Source organism: Tupaia chinensis, unplaced genomic scaffold, assembly GCF_000334495.1.
Source record: "Tupaia chinensis unplaced genomic scaffold, TupChi_1.0 Scaffold000532_1, whole genome shotgun sequence".
In the NCBI taxonomy this organism is placed as follows: Eukaryota; Metazoa; Chordata; class Mammalia; order Scandentia; family Tupaiidae; genus Tupaia; species Tupaia belangeri.
This window is the reverse complement of record NW_006160045.1, coordinates 1,276,845-1,292,041: the sequence shown is the minus strand read 5'-3', so window position 1 is coordinate 1,292,041 and position 15,197 is coordinate 1,276,845. Positions and strand designations below refer to the sequence as shown.

Below are 15,197 nucleotides of genomic sequence, written 5' to 3'. Positions count from 1 at the left end.
TGGGCTCCAGACCTGAACCAGGAACTTCCCATGGGGGTCAGCTTCGCAGAGCATCGTGTTTTACCACTGCTCAGAGTCCATCCACCTTCCCTTTACTTTCTTCTCTCTCTCTCTCTTCCTTTTTTTAAGTACAAGCTCTTACTATGCCGTGATCCCTCTGCCTCAGCCTTCCCAGTAGCTGGGACTACAGGTGCATGCTACCATCACCATATATGGCTTTTAAGGGGGGCTGGAAGGAATTCCAGCCTGGGCTTCCCATGGGACCCCAGTCTGCCAAGTAGCAGCATCAAGGGACATGCATTACTGAGGCAGAGCTGGCTTCCTTCATTTGTGTGGTTGGACATGAAGACGTGAAGGAAGTGAGGAAGTGGCTCACTTTTCTGGCTCACTTTCCTCTTCTCATTCTCTTCACATCCTAAAGAAAATAGAGAAAGAATCTCCTGAAATAGAACATAAAGGGTGACACAGAGGGCTCACAGTTGATCAAAACACAAACACTGAGGTGGGCTGTGGAACCACAGGTTTGGCAGGGACTTGAAGTTTTCTCTGGAGGAACAGCAAGCCACAGCAGAGAGGGGGTGACAGGCATGTCTCCCATTTCTTGGTGGGGTGTAAGGGAGCTGGAGCAGGTGCAAGCCCACAGAGGCAAAACAAAGCTGTGTAGGAGATAGGACGGGAACTGTCAGACATGAGGATTTACTCAAGATTTACCCAAATGCCTGCTCTGTAGGTTTAACAACAGTAAATCCCCCACAAACGCCCTGATCAGGAAAGGCTGCTTCTCCTCAGAGTGCAGAGGCCACTGAAGGCTCCCTGCTGTGCTCCCCAGTCCCCCTGCAGCCTCTTCATAATCCTTAAAACAGGATTCACGAGTTCAGTGCTAGAACGGCAGTGCCAGAGAGACTTCGTATGTCTCCACTTACTATATACCGACTGTCCACACTCTATGGCAGAAACGGAAAGACTAGAGGATTTAGAAGCATGAAAATTGGATAGGGATACTGAAGACGGCGTGGGAGGAGGGTAAAATCATATTTCCAGAGTTTCAAAGGATTTCTTCCCAAGAGAGGATGAGGTTCGGAAGAAATAAGAGCACCTTCCTATGCACAGCAAGGTGGCGGTGGGGTCTCACTGGGGCGCCATCTTCTGCAGGGGGTGAAATCAGTCAACGAGCCTATCAATGAAACCCTTAACACCTCTAGTGAATCCTCATTCCACTGGTTCTCTCATGGCTTCCTGTCCAAAGTGTTGGGTGGTTGGAAAAGTCATGACACATTTTTTGCATAGAAAAAAAAAACAGAAAAAAAAATACATCATACTTCTCTGACAATCCAGTACATCTGTGTACAAACTTCGTCATTTTGTCTTTATCGCATCGGTGTGCTGAGTTCACGGATGCATGGAAGCTGAGCTAGGTCGTTAAGTGGCTTGCCCGAGGTCACAGTGATAACTAGTTTCCAGGTGTGTGTGTGTGTGTGTGTGTGTGTGTGCAGATGGAACACACATGAGTGGATTTCCTCTCATGGGAGTTCTCGGTGATATTCCTTGCTGAATCCTTTGCTGATGGTGTGAGTGTAAAATAAACAAGCAGGAATTTTTTAATAGCTCCTTTGGGTACTTTGTAAAAGCGGTCTCTGTGTGTTCTCTCTTGCTGGCTGTTGTGGGGGTGACAGGGACATCCCACATTTAGTTTCTTCCAATGCTGGACTCTCTGGTCTGGGTGAAGAGACAACAAGGCCGTAGGTTACACTTGTCTGGAAGTAGAGGTCATTTTTCCTGTATTCCAGAAGGTGAGTCTTTGCTGGAGTCTGGGTTTCTTCCCACGCTTGAGTGACTTGAAAAAGACAGCCCCTGACACCTTTGCCCCTACCTAGTAATTGCTTGCAGAGTTAGCAGTTAAAAGCTGAGGATAGACATTTCCTATTTTAAACAATTTTACTAATTAAGATTTTGTGGACATTGAAATGGGTAGAATCAGTTTTACTTTGGCTCATCCTACTCAAAGAGACATGGCAAATTTAGTAAATTAATCCTTTGTAGAATCACAGTTCAAACAATAACCCAACAGTGGGTATGGAATGTAACCCAAGTTTCATGCTTAGGCTTTACTGAGGGTTTAGATACTCAAATGGACCAGGGCCAGAAGGTGGCATGATGGTTGGGGTGCTGGACTTCCACGTGGTTGAGTCCCAGACCTGGTAGCTTGCTTTTCTCGCTTTCTCTCTCTCGCTGGTGAGCATGAGTGTCCTATAGCAAATTAAATAATAATAGGTAAAATTAAATAAATAATCATTTAAAAAATTCAGATGGACCTTGTATACCACAGACTTCTTTGGGCTACTTATCTTTCATATCTGTAGGATGTTAAAATATTCTAGGAATGCTGAGTACCTCAATGCTTATAAAATACCCACAAACGATGAATGCTTTTTAGTTACTCTATTTAATTATTAAAGTGGAAACTCTTAAGAACCTCAACTATAAGCAACTGGTTATCAATTCACTTTTTTCATTTGTTTTTTTGCTACAGGGCACGTTGCACTCTCTGGAGAGACAGAGAGAAAAAGTGAGAAATCACCCCCACAGGGAGGATGGCCACGCTGCAATCTTGTCCAGTCTCCTCTCAAGAGTTTGGGCCTGGGCACACACACCCGCCTGGCGTGATTTTCACACTGCTGGGTCCGAAACTTGAACCATGTCAGCCCTGTGGGAATCCTGCAGCTTAGCCTCCATGCCACTTGCTGGCCCCTATCAGTTGTCTTTTAAGACACATGTGAAGATGTTTGTACGTTGTTGGTCTTTTCAGGAAGTTTCCTGTGTAACACCTGCCCATTCCTGAGGTCTTTCCTCCACTTAACTACAAGGCAAAATACTGACTATGTTTTTTATTCATTTACTGGGGACTTCAAAGTTCTTCCTCAAGCCCATACTCATTCTAGTGACACAGGTGGCCTTCCTGGATGGGTGCTCAGTGCCCAATAGGGTCAGCTACAGGAAAACTGGGCTGGACTCACCTCCGTCTCGTAGTCTCTGAGCCGACCCTGGTGGATGTAACCACTCTTGAGACTGAATAAACTAGGAAAAAGTGAACTACTAAGAAGTATCTTTAAAACACTTTTCCCTGGGAGAAATGTTCCGAACATAACGCAGACACGTGTTGCAAGCCTGCAGCAACACTGAGGGCCAGCCGCTGTGGTCGACAGCTCGTTCTGTTCCTGTATCCGGTGTGGGCCATGAGGACAACAATGGGGGAAAGACTTCCTTTTACTTTACTAAAGGATCTTCTCGGACAGTTTTGTGAAAGAGAACCTAGGGAATCCAGACTGCCCCAGGGGCCTCATCAAGTTCCAGGAAGGTGAGCCAAGTCGACTTAATTAAGTTTACTTTAACTAGGATAGTAGTTTAAGTTTAAATAATACAGAGTTGTATTTTTAAGTACATTTTTGGTATTTGTTGCAGTACAGTGGAGTTCCTTATGGGATTAGTGTACACCAGACATTCATGTCCACTTTATGAAACTTAGAAGTAGTATTTTCCTTTGTTTCTTTGTTTCTTCGTTTCTTCGTTTCTTCCTTCCTTTCTTTCTTTCTTCCTTCCTCCCTCTCTCTCTCTCTCTCTCTCTCTCTCTCTCTCTCTCTCTCTCTCTCTCTCTCTCTCTCTCTCTCTCTCTCTCTCTCTCTCTCTCTCTCTCTCTCTCTCTCTCTCTCTCTCTCTCTCTCTCTCTCTCTCTCTCTCTCTCTCTCTCTCTCTCTCTCTCTCTCTCTCTCTCTCTCTCTCTCTCTCTCTTTCTTTCTTTCTTTCTTATTGCCAGAGAATGTGTGCATTACCAGAAAGACAGAGAGAGAGAGAGAACAAACATCCCCCATGGAGTATGGTCATGACTCAGTCCCCTCTCCTGCATTTCTCCATCCTGTTAAGGATTTGGGACACATATGTGTCCAGTGTTTTGGTTTTTTTAAAGCCACCAGGGTTGGGACTCAAGCCACAGTTGGCCATGTGGAATCCAGCTCCTTTAATCACTAGGCTACAAGGCTGACCCAGTATTTTACATTCTAAACAATTACTATGAATTTGATTACCTTTGTTTTTCCTGTTGTATTGCCCTGATATCTGAGTTTATTAATGCCCAATTCACTGTCAGGATTGAATCCCCAAGTGGTAAGATTGCAATGTGGAGAGCTCAACCTAGTTTACACACAGTCACCTAGGGGTGGCAGGACAGTGGGCGCACTCCCTCCTTAATATGAGGAAATCATCCTTTCTCCCTCCCCCCACAACCCCACTGAGAACAGCTTTGAAAGACAATTGAGTTCAAGATTCAGTTTGTTCTCTCTGTGTTTGTTAGCATAGGTAACTTGAGTCCCCACTCTGAGAATGATCTCTTGGTGATACTAAATTCCAAACAGGCTTCCTCATGAGTCCATTAGCCAGCACGCCTGTATTCCACTCACTTGGTTGCATCATTTGGTGCTTGGTGGCAAAAACAAATTCCTTGATGGGTAGGGTCTTAAAAAGTCCACATAAGGCCAGCTAGTGGCATGATGTTTAAGGAGGCTGGATCTCGCATGGCTGACTTTGTGGTTTGAGTCCCTGGAGAAACATTCCTATCATAACACGGACACGTGTCGCAAGCCTGCAGCAACAGGCAGCTTGAGAACATGCTGAATGCGTGTCTTCTTAAAGGAGAAATAGAGAAGGGATTGACATGACCATCCCCAATGGGGGGTGCTTTCTCACTTCTCCTCTTTCTCTCTCTGGTGAGTGCTTGTGCCCTCTGGCAAATTAAAATAAGCAGATAAGATCCACGTAAATCCTTTCCTGTCTCCCAACCCCTGCTTATAAGGGACCTAATGAGTTGTTTGGGGACAGCCCTTTAAGTCTGTTGTTTTGCTTTTTAAAGTTTCACTAATGAAATTAACCAAGTCACCAAAGGACCTACAGACCATGCCTGGCATGTGGGTCTCATTCCCTCAGTAATAAGAGCCTGATAAAACATCTGAAGCTTGACTAGATGGTTCAAAAAAGTGAGTGTTGTTAAATAAAAATGGTAGGAGGCCATGGTTTGGACTACACTACTGCCCTGGGTCCCCACAGACCAGACGAAGAATCACAATGGAGTCACTCAAGTCTCCAAGTAACTAAGCCAAAGCTAAGTTCCTCTCTGAACTTCAGAGAAATCAAAAGACAACAATAACAGGTTAGTTTCCTGAGCAGACCCGCTTCAATGTGCTTATTCATGAAATTCCCTTTTTTAAAATTTAAATTTATTTATTTGCATTCATTCACTATACATCATTATGACATACAAAATGAGATTTCCCATCCAGAATACACTGTATATTGGCTCAATCAAGCAGATCAACATACATGTTATCATCAAGTAATTTTCCATTTCTTGTTTTCTGTGTATTTTGCTTTTTTTTTTTTTTGCCATCCTTGATTCCCTATCTCTCATCCTCTGTCTCACCCTCCTCCCACACTGTCTCTGGTATCCATGGTTGTTTTTTATGCCTTTTCCCCACATTTTATTGATTCTCTAATAAACTTAATCTAGATATTTCCAATAGCAAGTGCAGCTGATGTATACATATCCATGAACACAAGTCTGACTTTAGGCATAAACCTCAGTGAGGAGAATGAACATACTATGAAGTAGTACCTAGCTGGAGCTATATAGCTTACTGCAGTCATCAAATATGCATTGTTTTTTTCAAGAAAAACAGGTTTTTGTGTTTCCTCCTGAAACTTTTTTAAAAATTAATTAATTTACATTTATTGCCTAAACATTGTCATAGCATACAAAATGTGGTTTCCCATCCAGAATATACTGCATAGTGGCTTAATCATGCATGTTATCATCAATTTTCCATTTCTAGTTTCATACATATTTATTTCCCCCCTATTTTTCACCCTCTCCCATTTCTCACCCTCCTCTTAACACTAAGTTTTTCAGTTTTCCATTTCTTCCCTTCCCTCACATTTTGTTGATTCACAAAATTATTAAAATAATCTTAACTACTTTCCTTGAGAACTTCTTGGAGATCTGGTCTGCTGCTGGTAAATTCTTTCAGGTTTTGTTTATCTGAGAATGTTCTTGTCTTTCTTCCCATATGAAGGATAATCTTGCTGGGTACAGTATTCTTGGTTGAAATTGCTTTTCCCTTAAAACTTTGAATATATTTTCCCATTCTTTCCTTGCTCACATTGTTTATTTATTTTTTTGGAGAGGTTTTCTCTATAGGACGCATGTGCTCGCCAGACAGACAGAGAGAGACACAGAGACAAAAACGAGAAATCACCCCCCAGGGGCAATGGTCACGTTGCAATCCCTTCTCCTCCATTCTCCTCTCAGGATCCTGGGCACGCACGCACACGCGCCCAGCGTGAGTTTTAAGCCACCGGGTCTGGGACGCGAACCGCGGTCGATTACGTGGGAGTCCAGTGACATAGCCATTACGCTAACTGCTGGTTCCCTCCTTGCTCACATTATTTCCGATGAGAGGTCGGCAGTTAGTCTGATGAGATATCCTTTGTAGGTAACTTGCCATTTCTCTCTTGCCAATCTTAGTATCTTGTCTTTATGGTTTTGGTCAGTCTGGCTATAATGTGTCTTAGATAAGATCTTCTTGGGTTGATTCTATTTGGGTCTTTTATATTTCTTGGGACTGGATCTTTGAGAGCCTCTCTAGGTTTGGAAAATTTTCTTGCAGGATTTCATGGAATAGATTATCAATGCCCTTATGGGTCTCTTCACCTTCTGGAATGCCAGTTATCTGGATATTTGGACGTTTGATGATATCTAGTACTTCTCGTGTATTATTCTCAAATTTTTTGGCAATTTTCTCGGTCTTTATGGTGGATTTTTCTAGGTCATTTTCTCTTCTATGTCTGAGATTCTATTTTCTGAATGATCTAGTCCGCTTTTAATACTTTCAAGGGAGATTTTGATTTCCTGTATTATAGCCTTCATTTCTAACAGTTCCACTTGATTCTTTTGTAAAGTGTGTAATTCCTCTTTTAGATCTTGCAAGAATTTCCTCACCGCCTGGAACTCATCAGCTCCTTTCTCCTTTCTCTTCTGCAGTTCCTTGTCTCTCTTCTCTTCCATCTCTGTTAGCTTCGCCATTATGAATGTTCTAAATTCTTTATCAGACATTTCCATGATTTCCATTGAACTGTCTGTGGATGAAGAGGAGTTATTTTTTTCCCTTGGAGGAGAGGTATTTTCATGCTTTCCCATATTTCTTGTGGCCCTGCGGTGATTTCTAGTCATCTGATGGATGGCGTGTTTCTTCCTACACTTAAAGTTCAATCTGAGCTTCCAGGAGAATGCATGAAAGGAAATGCAGAGAGAAACAACAGCAACAAAAACAACTAGGAAAGGGAGAAAAAGAGAAGAAAAAAACTAAAAAAGAAATTTTTTTAAATGCAAAAATTAAAAATCACTAGTTCCCAGGAGCTATGAAGGTGTCTTCTGAAGTTTTACTCCCTTGCCTCTCCTCTCAAGTTTGTGGGCTGGAGGCTGAATTATCCATGGAAAATCTTCATTTTGCTTATTCCCCTGAAATCACGAGTTCTCAGGAGCCATGAAGGTGTCTTCTCGAAATTCCCTGTGTTAACCCTTCCACACTGAGGAAGGAGGAGCTTGAAGTGGCCGGATGTTGACTGCTCTGTTACGTTCCTGTTGCTTGTCTCCTGTTCCTACCTTCCAAGGAAAGTGACTGAGATGCCCACTATGCTTTCCGGGATTTGTGCGTGCTCCCACCTTCTCTGTCTACAAAGCCAACCCCTTCTGTTGAACTCCTTGGAACACTTACTGTGTTGTGAAGCATTGCCTGACACTGGAATCCCAAATAAAGCCAATTAAAATCTTTAGATTGTTACAGTTTTCCTTTTTGACGCTTTGCATCCTGGTTTTGCTCTGTAGCCTGGGCCAGTGCTTGAATGTCTCTGCTGCCATCTCCACATCTGTAATGTGGAGATGATAGACGCGCTTTCCTGAAACGGCCCCAAGGATAACCGCGTCACCATGTGTAAAGCACTTTGAATGGAATAGCACTCCCCAACAGCTGCCCTGTACCTGACTTGTTGTTTAGGAGTAGGGGACTGAATGACCCGAGTGGGAGAGAGAACGGAGACGGGAGAACTAGTTTGCAGGGCGTTTGTGATCAGGGCAGCAGTTTCCAGCCAGGACCCTAGCAGCCTTGAGGAAGACCTTTGGAGGGGCGTGCCTATGCTCAGGAATACCCCTGCCTCTACTGCTCCCACACTAGCCTAAGCCGTGACCCCAGGTAGGGGTAGGAACAGACAGAAGAGAACTTGCAGAAGCATTATATTGTCTTATGGATGACATGGTTCCTCTGGTGTCCAGTTGTCCTAACAGAGAGAAATGTAATTAAACCTCTGCCTTCCTTGCAACCCCCCAAAAAACTGCCATTTTCTTCAAGTTTTACGTAGGTTTCTTTAGAGGTTGGTACAGATGTCCTGAAAATATTTGCCTTTAAGTTAAAAGGAGTCCTGGCAAGTCCGTTGGGCTATCTGGTCTGAACTCTAATGTTGAGAAAACTCTTTTCTGGGGCTCGAAAGCGTTAGTTCATTATGAACCTCTTTGTGCAATAGAGACTGGAAGTACTAAATTCCAGGACTGAACCGAGGCTGCAAGCAAGGGATTATCTAGGGTTTAGATAGGGGACTGGGGTTTAGGCAGTTTGCAAAACAATTCAGCTATGTATATAAAGGCAATGGGGGAAATAGTATTGCTTTTTTTGTGCTGCCAACCAGGTTTGTCACATGGATTAGTAATTTAGATAGGAACAGCCATGAATCACTGCTTTGAGTTTCACATTTAATTTTATCCTGGAAGCAATTTCCTTTCAAATTCTCAAGCTGTAGTTATCATTAATGAATTAAACATTATGAAACCAGAGAACTACTAATTCATTTTGAAATAAGTAGACATTTAAATCCGAAAAAGAAACCTTAAATTTTTTCAACGATGTTTAATACTTTCAACCTGACAAAATGTGGGATGGCATTTTATAGATGTCGTTTCCCAGATAAAAGCGCCGGTCAGCTTGGCTGCAGGTTGCAGGGGTGTGATATTGTAACATTTGAAGAAATAGATACTTGGTCCTCATCTCCCAGTTCCTGGCACAGAGCTCTTAAACCCCTTATAATTTCCTCAGTAATTGGGGTAATAGGAGCATTTTTGGTTAGAGTATTTAGTTCCTGGTTCCTGACACGAGCTAATAAAACCCTTGGAATTTCCTGAGTTATGGGGAATAGAGGATTGTCTTTTTATTCATAATAAACTCCTTTCAACTGTCCCTGAGCTTATGCTAATGAGGCAATCTTGGTGGGCTCTTAGCTTCAGGATGGGTGCTGGCTGCTCCGGAACCAGCCACGGGATAAGAGGGTTTGGACTTTCAGCCCCACCCCTGGACTTCCTGGGAGGGGAGAGGGGCTGCAGATGGAGTGAATTGCCAATAACCTCCATTCCTTCAGCTGTGCCGGCTTGACGGGCCCTCCTTAGGACCATTAAAAGATGGAGCTCAGAGAGTGTGCAGGTTGGTGAACGTGTGGGTGCTGCCAAGTGTCGGAAGCTCTCAGCACTCCTAGTCCCAGTACCTGGCCTCGTGTACCTCTTCCATGTGGCTGCTCTGAGCGGGAGCCTTCGTCATAAACGGTAACAGTGAATACGCGGTTTCTGAGTCGCTGAGCCATTCTAGCTAATTATCAAAACTGAAAGGGGTTTGTGGGAACCCCCAGTTTATAGCCAGTCAGAAGTACAGTAGCTCTGGGGTTTGCTACTGGTATCTGAAATGGGGTGACAGTCTTGAGGAACCGAACCCCTGAACTGTGGGCTCTGCGGTTATTCAGGGTAGTTCGTGTCGCAAGTAAATAGAATCATCAGACCCCGACAGATAGTTGGAGAATGGGTTGTGGATGTGGAAAAACCCCACGTGCATTTGGCGTCAGAAGTGTTCTGTGGGTAGAAACAGATCATCGTCACGAGGGGCACGGAAGCGAAAATACACGTTCTCTTGGCCACCCGTGGCTGGGTGTTTCTCAGAAAGGGAAAGATTAAAATATATGGAAAAGGCAGTTGATTAGAACCCGAGCTCTCCACCCTAGTTTCTTATCTGCTGTGCTTTTCAGCTTAACCCTTTCACTCCCTCCCTTTCTTTGGACTGCCTTCTACCTTTGGGGGAAGAATTCACCCTAGCCTGTTGTTGGACACGAGTCTGTGGAAGCTCCAGCTGCTCAGACACTGTGCAGTCAGGCTTCAGGAACATGTGCCCTGTGCAGTGGGCCTGTTGTGGATGGGCCACCAGATTACACAGCGTGCTTGAAGATTTGCAAGCCCAAGGTGAGGTAGAATGCAAAGGCAGAAGTCCTTGCATTTCAAGGAAGACGTGCTCCATTTTTCTCCAAGTACTTCCATGTAAAACATCAGGAGAACGCTCAGATTGGGTCTATAGCAGGGTCACCTGCACAAGGCAGGTCAGGGGCTACTTTTCAAGAGCATATGCTTTAAGTCCAGCGAATTTGGTTTGCTTTGGACATGGATAACTTATAGAAATTCTGGTTTTTTTTGTTTTGTTTGTTTGTTTTTTTAATATTTAGGCCCTTTTACTAACCCTTGCCCCCAACCTTTAAAAAAGCCTCTTGCTTTAGCTTTGTCAACTGAAGTTTTTTTCGTCTGTGGAAGCTCCAGCTGCTCAGACACTGTGCAGTCAGGCTTCAGGAACATGTGCCCTGTGCAGTGGGCCTGTTGTGGATGGGCCACCAGATTACACAGCGTGCTTGAAGATTTGCAAGCCCAAGGTGAGGTAGAATGCAAAGGCAGAAGTCCTTGCATTTCAAGGAAGACGTGCTCCATTTTTCTCCAAGTACTTCCATGTAAAACATCAGGAGAACGCTCAGATTGGGTCTATAGCAGGGTCACCTGCACAAGGCAGGTCAGGGGCTACTTTTCAAGAGCATATGCTTTAAGTCCAGCGAATTTGGTTTGCTTTGGACATGGATAACTTATAGAAATTCTGGTTTTTTTTGTTTGTTTGTTTGTTTTTTTAATATTTAGGCCCTTTTACTAACCCTTGCCCCCAACCTTTAAAAAAGCCTCTTGCTTTAGCTTTGTCAACTGAAGTTTTTTTCAGGATGGTCACCTTGGCGGGTAGTATCTGGTCCTGTATGAGCCTGTTTCCTCAGTGTTTCCCCCCACCCCAAGACAGCTTCCTGCCTGCCTTCCTGCCATGCACACTGCCCGGAGTCAATGAGATGCTGGGTGTGAGGTGGTGGGAGGACAGAGGAGGGGGCGGTGGAGGAGGACTTTGCATGTGAATAGGGTGACAAAAGCCTGGATTTCTACACTGCCTCTCCTCCTCCCTTTCTCTGCCCACTTAGAGCTGAATTAGAAGGAAGGTTCTTTGGGGGCTCAGGGCCTCTTATTTCTTTTTTCCAATCCAACCAGGTGGGAGGGTCGCTGTTCTGAGAGAGGTTCCTGAGCATAACATGGGTTTTCTCTTTCCTATTTGGAGCTGCTTCTGAGTCGAGAGGTTTTATGATTCGTTGGTTGCTTGTTCTGTTAGTTTGCTAGGGTTGCCTTGAAGTAGGTAAACTCGGTGACTTCAGAAAACAACCAATTTCTTTTACGGTTCTGGAGGCTGGAAGTTTGCAATCAGGGTGTCCACAAGGCCTTACTTTCTCCTCTGAAGCCTGTAGGGGAGAACCCTTCCTTGCCTCTGGCTCCTGGTGCAGCCCTCGGTGTTCCTCGGTTGTGGTGCGTCCCTCTGTGCTCTGCCTCTGGGCACGTGGTGTGTCTCTTCGATGCCAGTCTTTTTGGGTAAATGTCCCATCCCAGTCCAGCACAACCCCCTCTTAACTAATTACCTCTACAGTGACCCTATTTCCAAATAAGGCCACATTCTCAGGATTAGGATTTCAACATCTTTTTGGTAGACACACTTGATCCCCTCATCCCCACTCCATGAACACAGGTGCGTCTCAAGCCCATTCTCAGAGGGCAGCACGAGTTGCCCTGCCTCTCTCCCACACTCTTAGCTGTGCATTGTGTTTCCAGTGAGTGGCTTGTGCGGCCCCAGGGAGCCCGATGTGTGGAAGTTACAGGGCCCTTGGCCTTGGGAAGCCACTTGGAGTTGAGTTTGCACCACAACTGTCCTCACATACTCCGTTGCCAATTTCACTTAAGTCAACTAAGCCTGAAACCATGGAGCATAGATGGTATCAGGGGAAGTACAAAAGTCCTTCTAGTTTTATTTGTAAATTGGTTTGATTGGAAGTACTGAGGTAGGAATTCAAGCCAGTGCATGCCCTGTCCCATTCCTGTGAGGAACCACACACAGCAGCTTGAGAATCGTAGCGATGCCTGGTGCCTGAGGGGGCTAGAAATTGCCCGCTCCCTTTTCTCATGGTTGGCAGTTGACATGCTTGGTGCCCAAGAAGCATGGAGGTCCCCAGATAGTATTCACATGGTAAGAGGAAGCCAGGCGACCCCAAGTTTGACCCTGGCTTTGCCCCAGGCTTGCCAAATGAACATAAGCACATTTTTTATTAAAATGGGATCTCGGTTTTCTCATCTCTGTGAAACTTGGGAAATTTGCTGCATCATGATGTCTGCAAGGCAATTAATAGGTTGCTGAGTGCAAGCCACTGGCAGACCTCAAGTAAATACGGAGGGGGGATAATTGGGACAACCACTCTGGCTCTGTGCATGAGGAATGAAGGGATTCGAGGCTATGACAGAGGGATTTAAGGCTTTTGATAGAGGGGGCAGAATGAGGAGCTGCCGGCCTTGTGCTGGGGTCCGTCAGACCTGGGAATGAGCGCTGTAGACTTGCCTGGTGGAGCCTTGGGTGGAGTTCACCTGCTGGGGAAGGGGAGCAGTTGCCAGAGAGTTGGGGGCATGACCACCCATCAGGTGCTGGAAGTCTAGGGAGACAGATGTGGGATAGTTCCAGAGGTGGCTGGATCTCAGGGAAAGACTCCCTTATCCTGGAGCACAGGGTTGTGGAGAAGGTAAGTCCAGGTGGCTTGGAGGGAGTGGCTGGCAGGAGTCTGTCAAGCAGTAAACCTGGAGAGCTCAGGAATCAGGAATGAACTCAAGTGTGGAGCAGGCGGTGATTCACAGCTGAGCCAGCCCTCATCAGCCAGAGAGTTGCTCCAAATCTGCCTGGGTGTCTCTACCCCATTAGGCTGAAAATGGGCAGGTGGACTTGCGCAAGACTGGGGAGGGGAGTTTCACATCATGAGAAAAGAGCTGTGGCAGCTGGACCCTAGGTTAGCACAGACAGCTGCTTTTCAGCCCCCGTGGGGGTAACTCTGCTTCACTGCTGTCAAGGAATTTAGTAACAGAGGAGATAGAAATAAAGCTAAACTCATCCCCACTCCCTCAGCATTGGCTACTGTTGTTTTTTTGCTACTGTTCTTATTTTAGTTGTCTAGTTACTTATAATCACAGGGCAAATGTATTATTTTAGAAAACACTCTTGAATGTACATGCTCATACACTTGCATGACAAATTTACTTTAAATGACTATTGATTCACAGGGCTGAGGCCAGAGGTGTTTTGTGATAGGCTGTCATCCAAAAATGGAGTGAATGAAGCCCTCAGTCCTATTTTTGATCCGTGGCCAGGCCCAGGAAGGTCTGGAACTGTGCCGTGCGATGATCTGTTACTTCCGTGCCTGTGTTGGATCGCACGTGGCCATGAAACGGTAGGTTTGGTCACTCAACAGAAGTGACAGTGGGTTAGGGGAAGAATTACAGCAATGACAGCAGACTGTGGGGGAACATTCTCTTGCCTATTGCTGCTTGAAAACGCCATTTTTGTAGCTATTGACAATATGTTTCATTTTGTCAGGATTCAAACAGTATTCTGGGCCCTTGAGGCCTCAAAGTTGAGTCTCAGGCAAAATATTTGACTGCTTTTAATATAAAAATGATTTTAGTTCATCCTAAAAATTCAATCCTGTGGACGTAGTATGTAGTGGCCTGGGGCTGACATTGAAATAAGGAGTTTGGTGAGCTGGTCTTTGTGTGTGTGTTTTAGTTTCTTTTTTCTTTTTTTTTTGGGGGGGGAGGTTTTCGCTATAGGGTGCGTGCGCTTGCCAGAGAGACAGAGAGAGACATAGAGACAGAAAGTGAGAAATCACCCCCCAGGGGGAATGGTCATGCCACAATCCCTTCTCCTCTTGGGATCTTGGGCACGCACGCACATGCGCCCAGCGTGAGATTTAAGCCACCGGGTCCAGGACGCGAACCACAGTCGACTACGTGGGAATCCAGCGACATAGCCATTACACTAACTGCTGGTTCCCAGTTTCATTTTTCTTTGTGTTTTAAAAAAATTTTGGACTTATTTTGGGCCATTTTCACGTGTTTATAGAATATATAACTACTCTAAAAGCTGGCAAGACGGTTCCCCTCAGTGAGATCCTGGCCTAAATAATATTTGCTTTACTTATATAGCAAGAAAATAACTTTAAAGATGGAAGCTTTCCATTTGTGGCACTGAATGACGAAGTTACACTGGACATCCTTCAAAACCTAGCTTTTCAGCAATGCAAAGCCCAGTTGAGTTCTTCTGGCCCATGTGCTTGACATTCATGTTTTATGCCTTGAAATTTCTGTTTTGTTGTTGTTGTTGTTGTTTTTTAATTTCTTTTTGTTTGCATCCTTAGAGCTCGTGTATGTATATCATTTTACTTTTCAGAGGTGCTAGTTCTGGTGCCCATGAAAAAAAAAATCAACTCTTTTCTGGATTCCTTGCTTTCAAAGCTTGCATCATACAAAGCATAGCGGCATCTTTTTCAAGAAGCATTCCCAGGGAACCAGCAGTTAGCGTAATGGCTATGTCGCTGGACTCCCACGTAGTTGACTGCGGTTTGCGTCCCGGACCCGGTGGCTTAAAACTCATGCTGGGCGTGTGTGCGTGCGTGCCCAAGATCCCGAGAGGAGAATGGAGGAGAAGGGATTGCGGTGTGGCCATCCCCCCTGGGGGGGGATTTCTCGCTTTCTGTGTCTCTGTCTCTCTCTGTCTGTCTGGCGAGTGCACATGCCCTATAGCAAAAACCTCCAAAAAAAAGAAAGGAGAAAAAAAAAAAAGCATTCCCACAAAGTGCTTGACTGGATCGTGATGGTTACACCAGAATCTCCAACGAAGCTCTCCTTGCGT

General features: G+C 44.9%; 1 protein-coding gene across 4 annotated transcripts in view; it reads left to right on the top strand.

Moving 5' to 3' along the window:
- The window catches only part of RNF152 (ring finger protein 152), a 134,099-nt gene that overhangs the window by 63,433 nt on the left and 55,469 nt on the right, over positions 1-15,197 (top strand). Inside the window, exon 1 of one of the 4 annotated variants that reach the window (XM_027775209.1) lies at positions 3,333-3,355. The exons of the other annotated variants lie outside the window; for them this stretch is intronic. The gene's annotated coding sequence lies outside the window, so the exon portion shown is untranslated. Of the gene's footprint in view, positions 1-3,332; positions 3,356-15,197 lie in introns of those variants that run through there. 4 annotated transcript variants of the gene reach the window in all.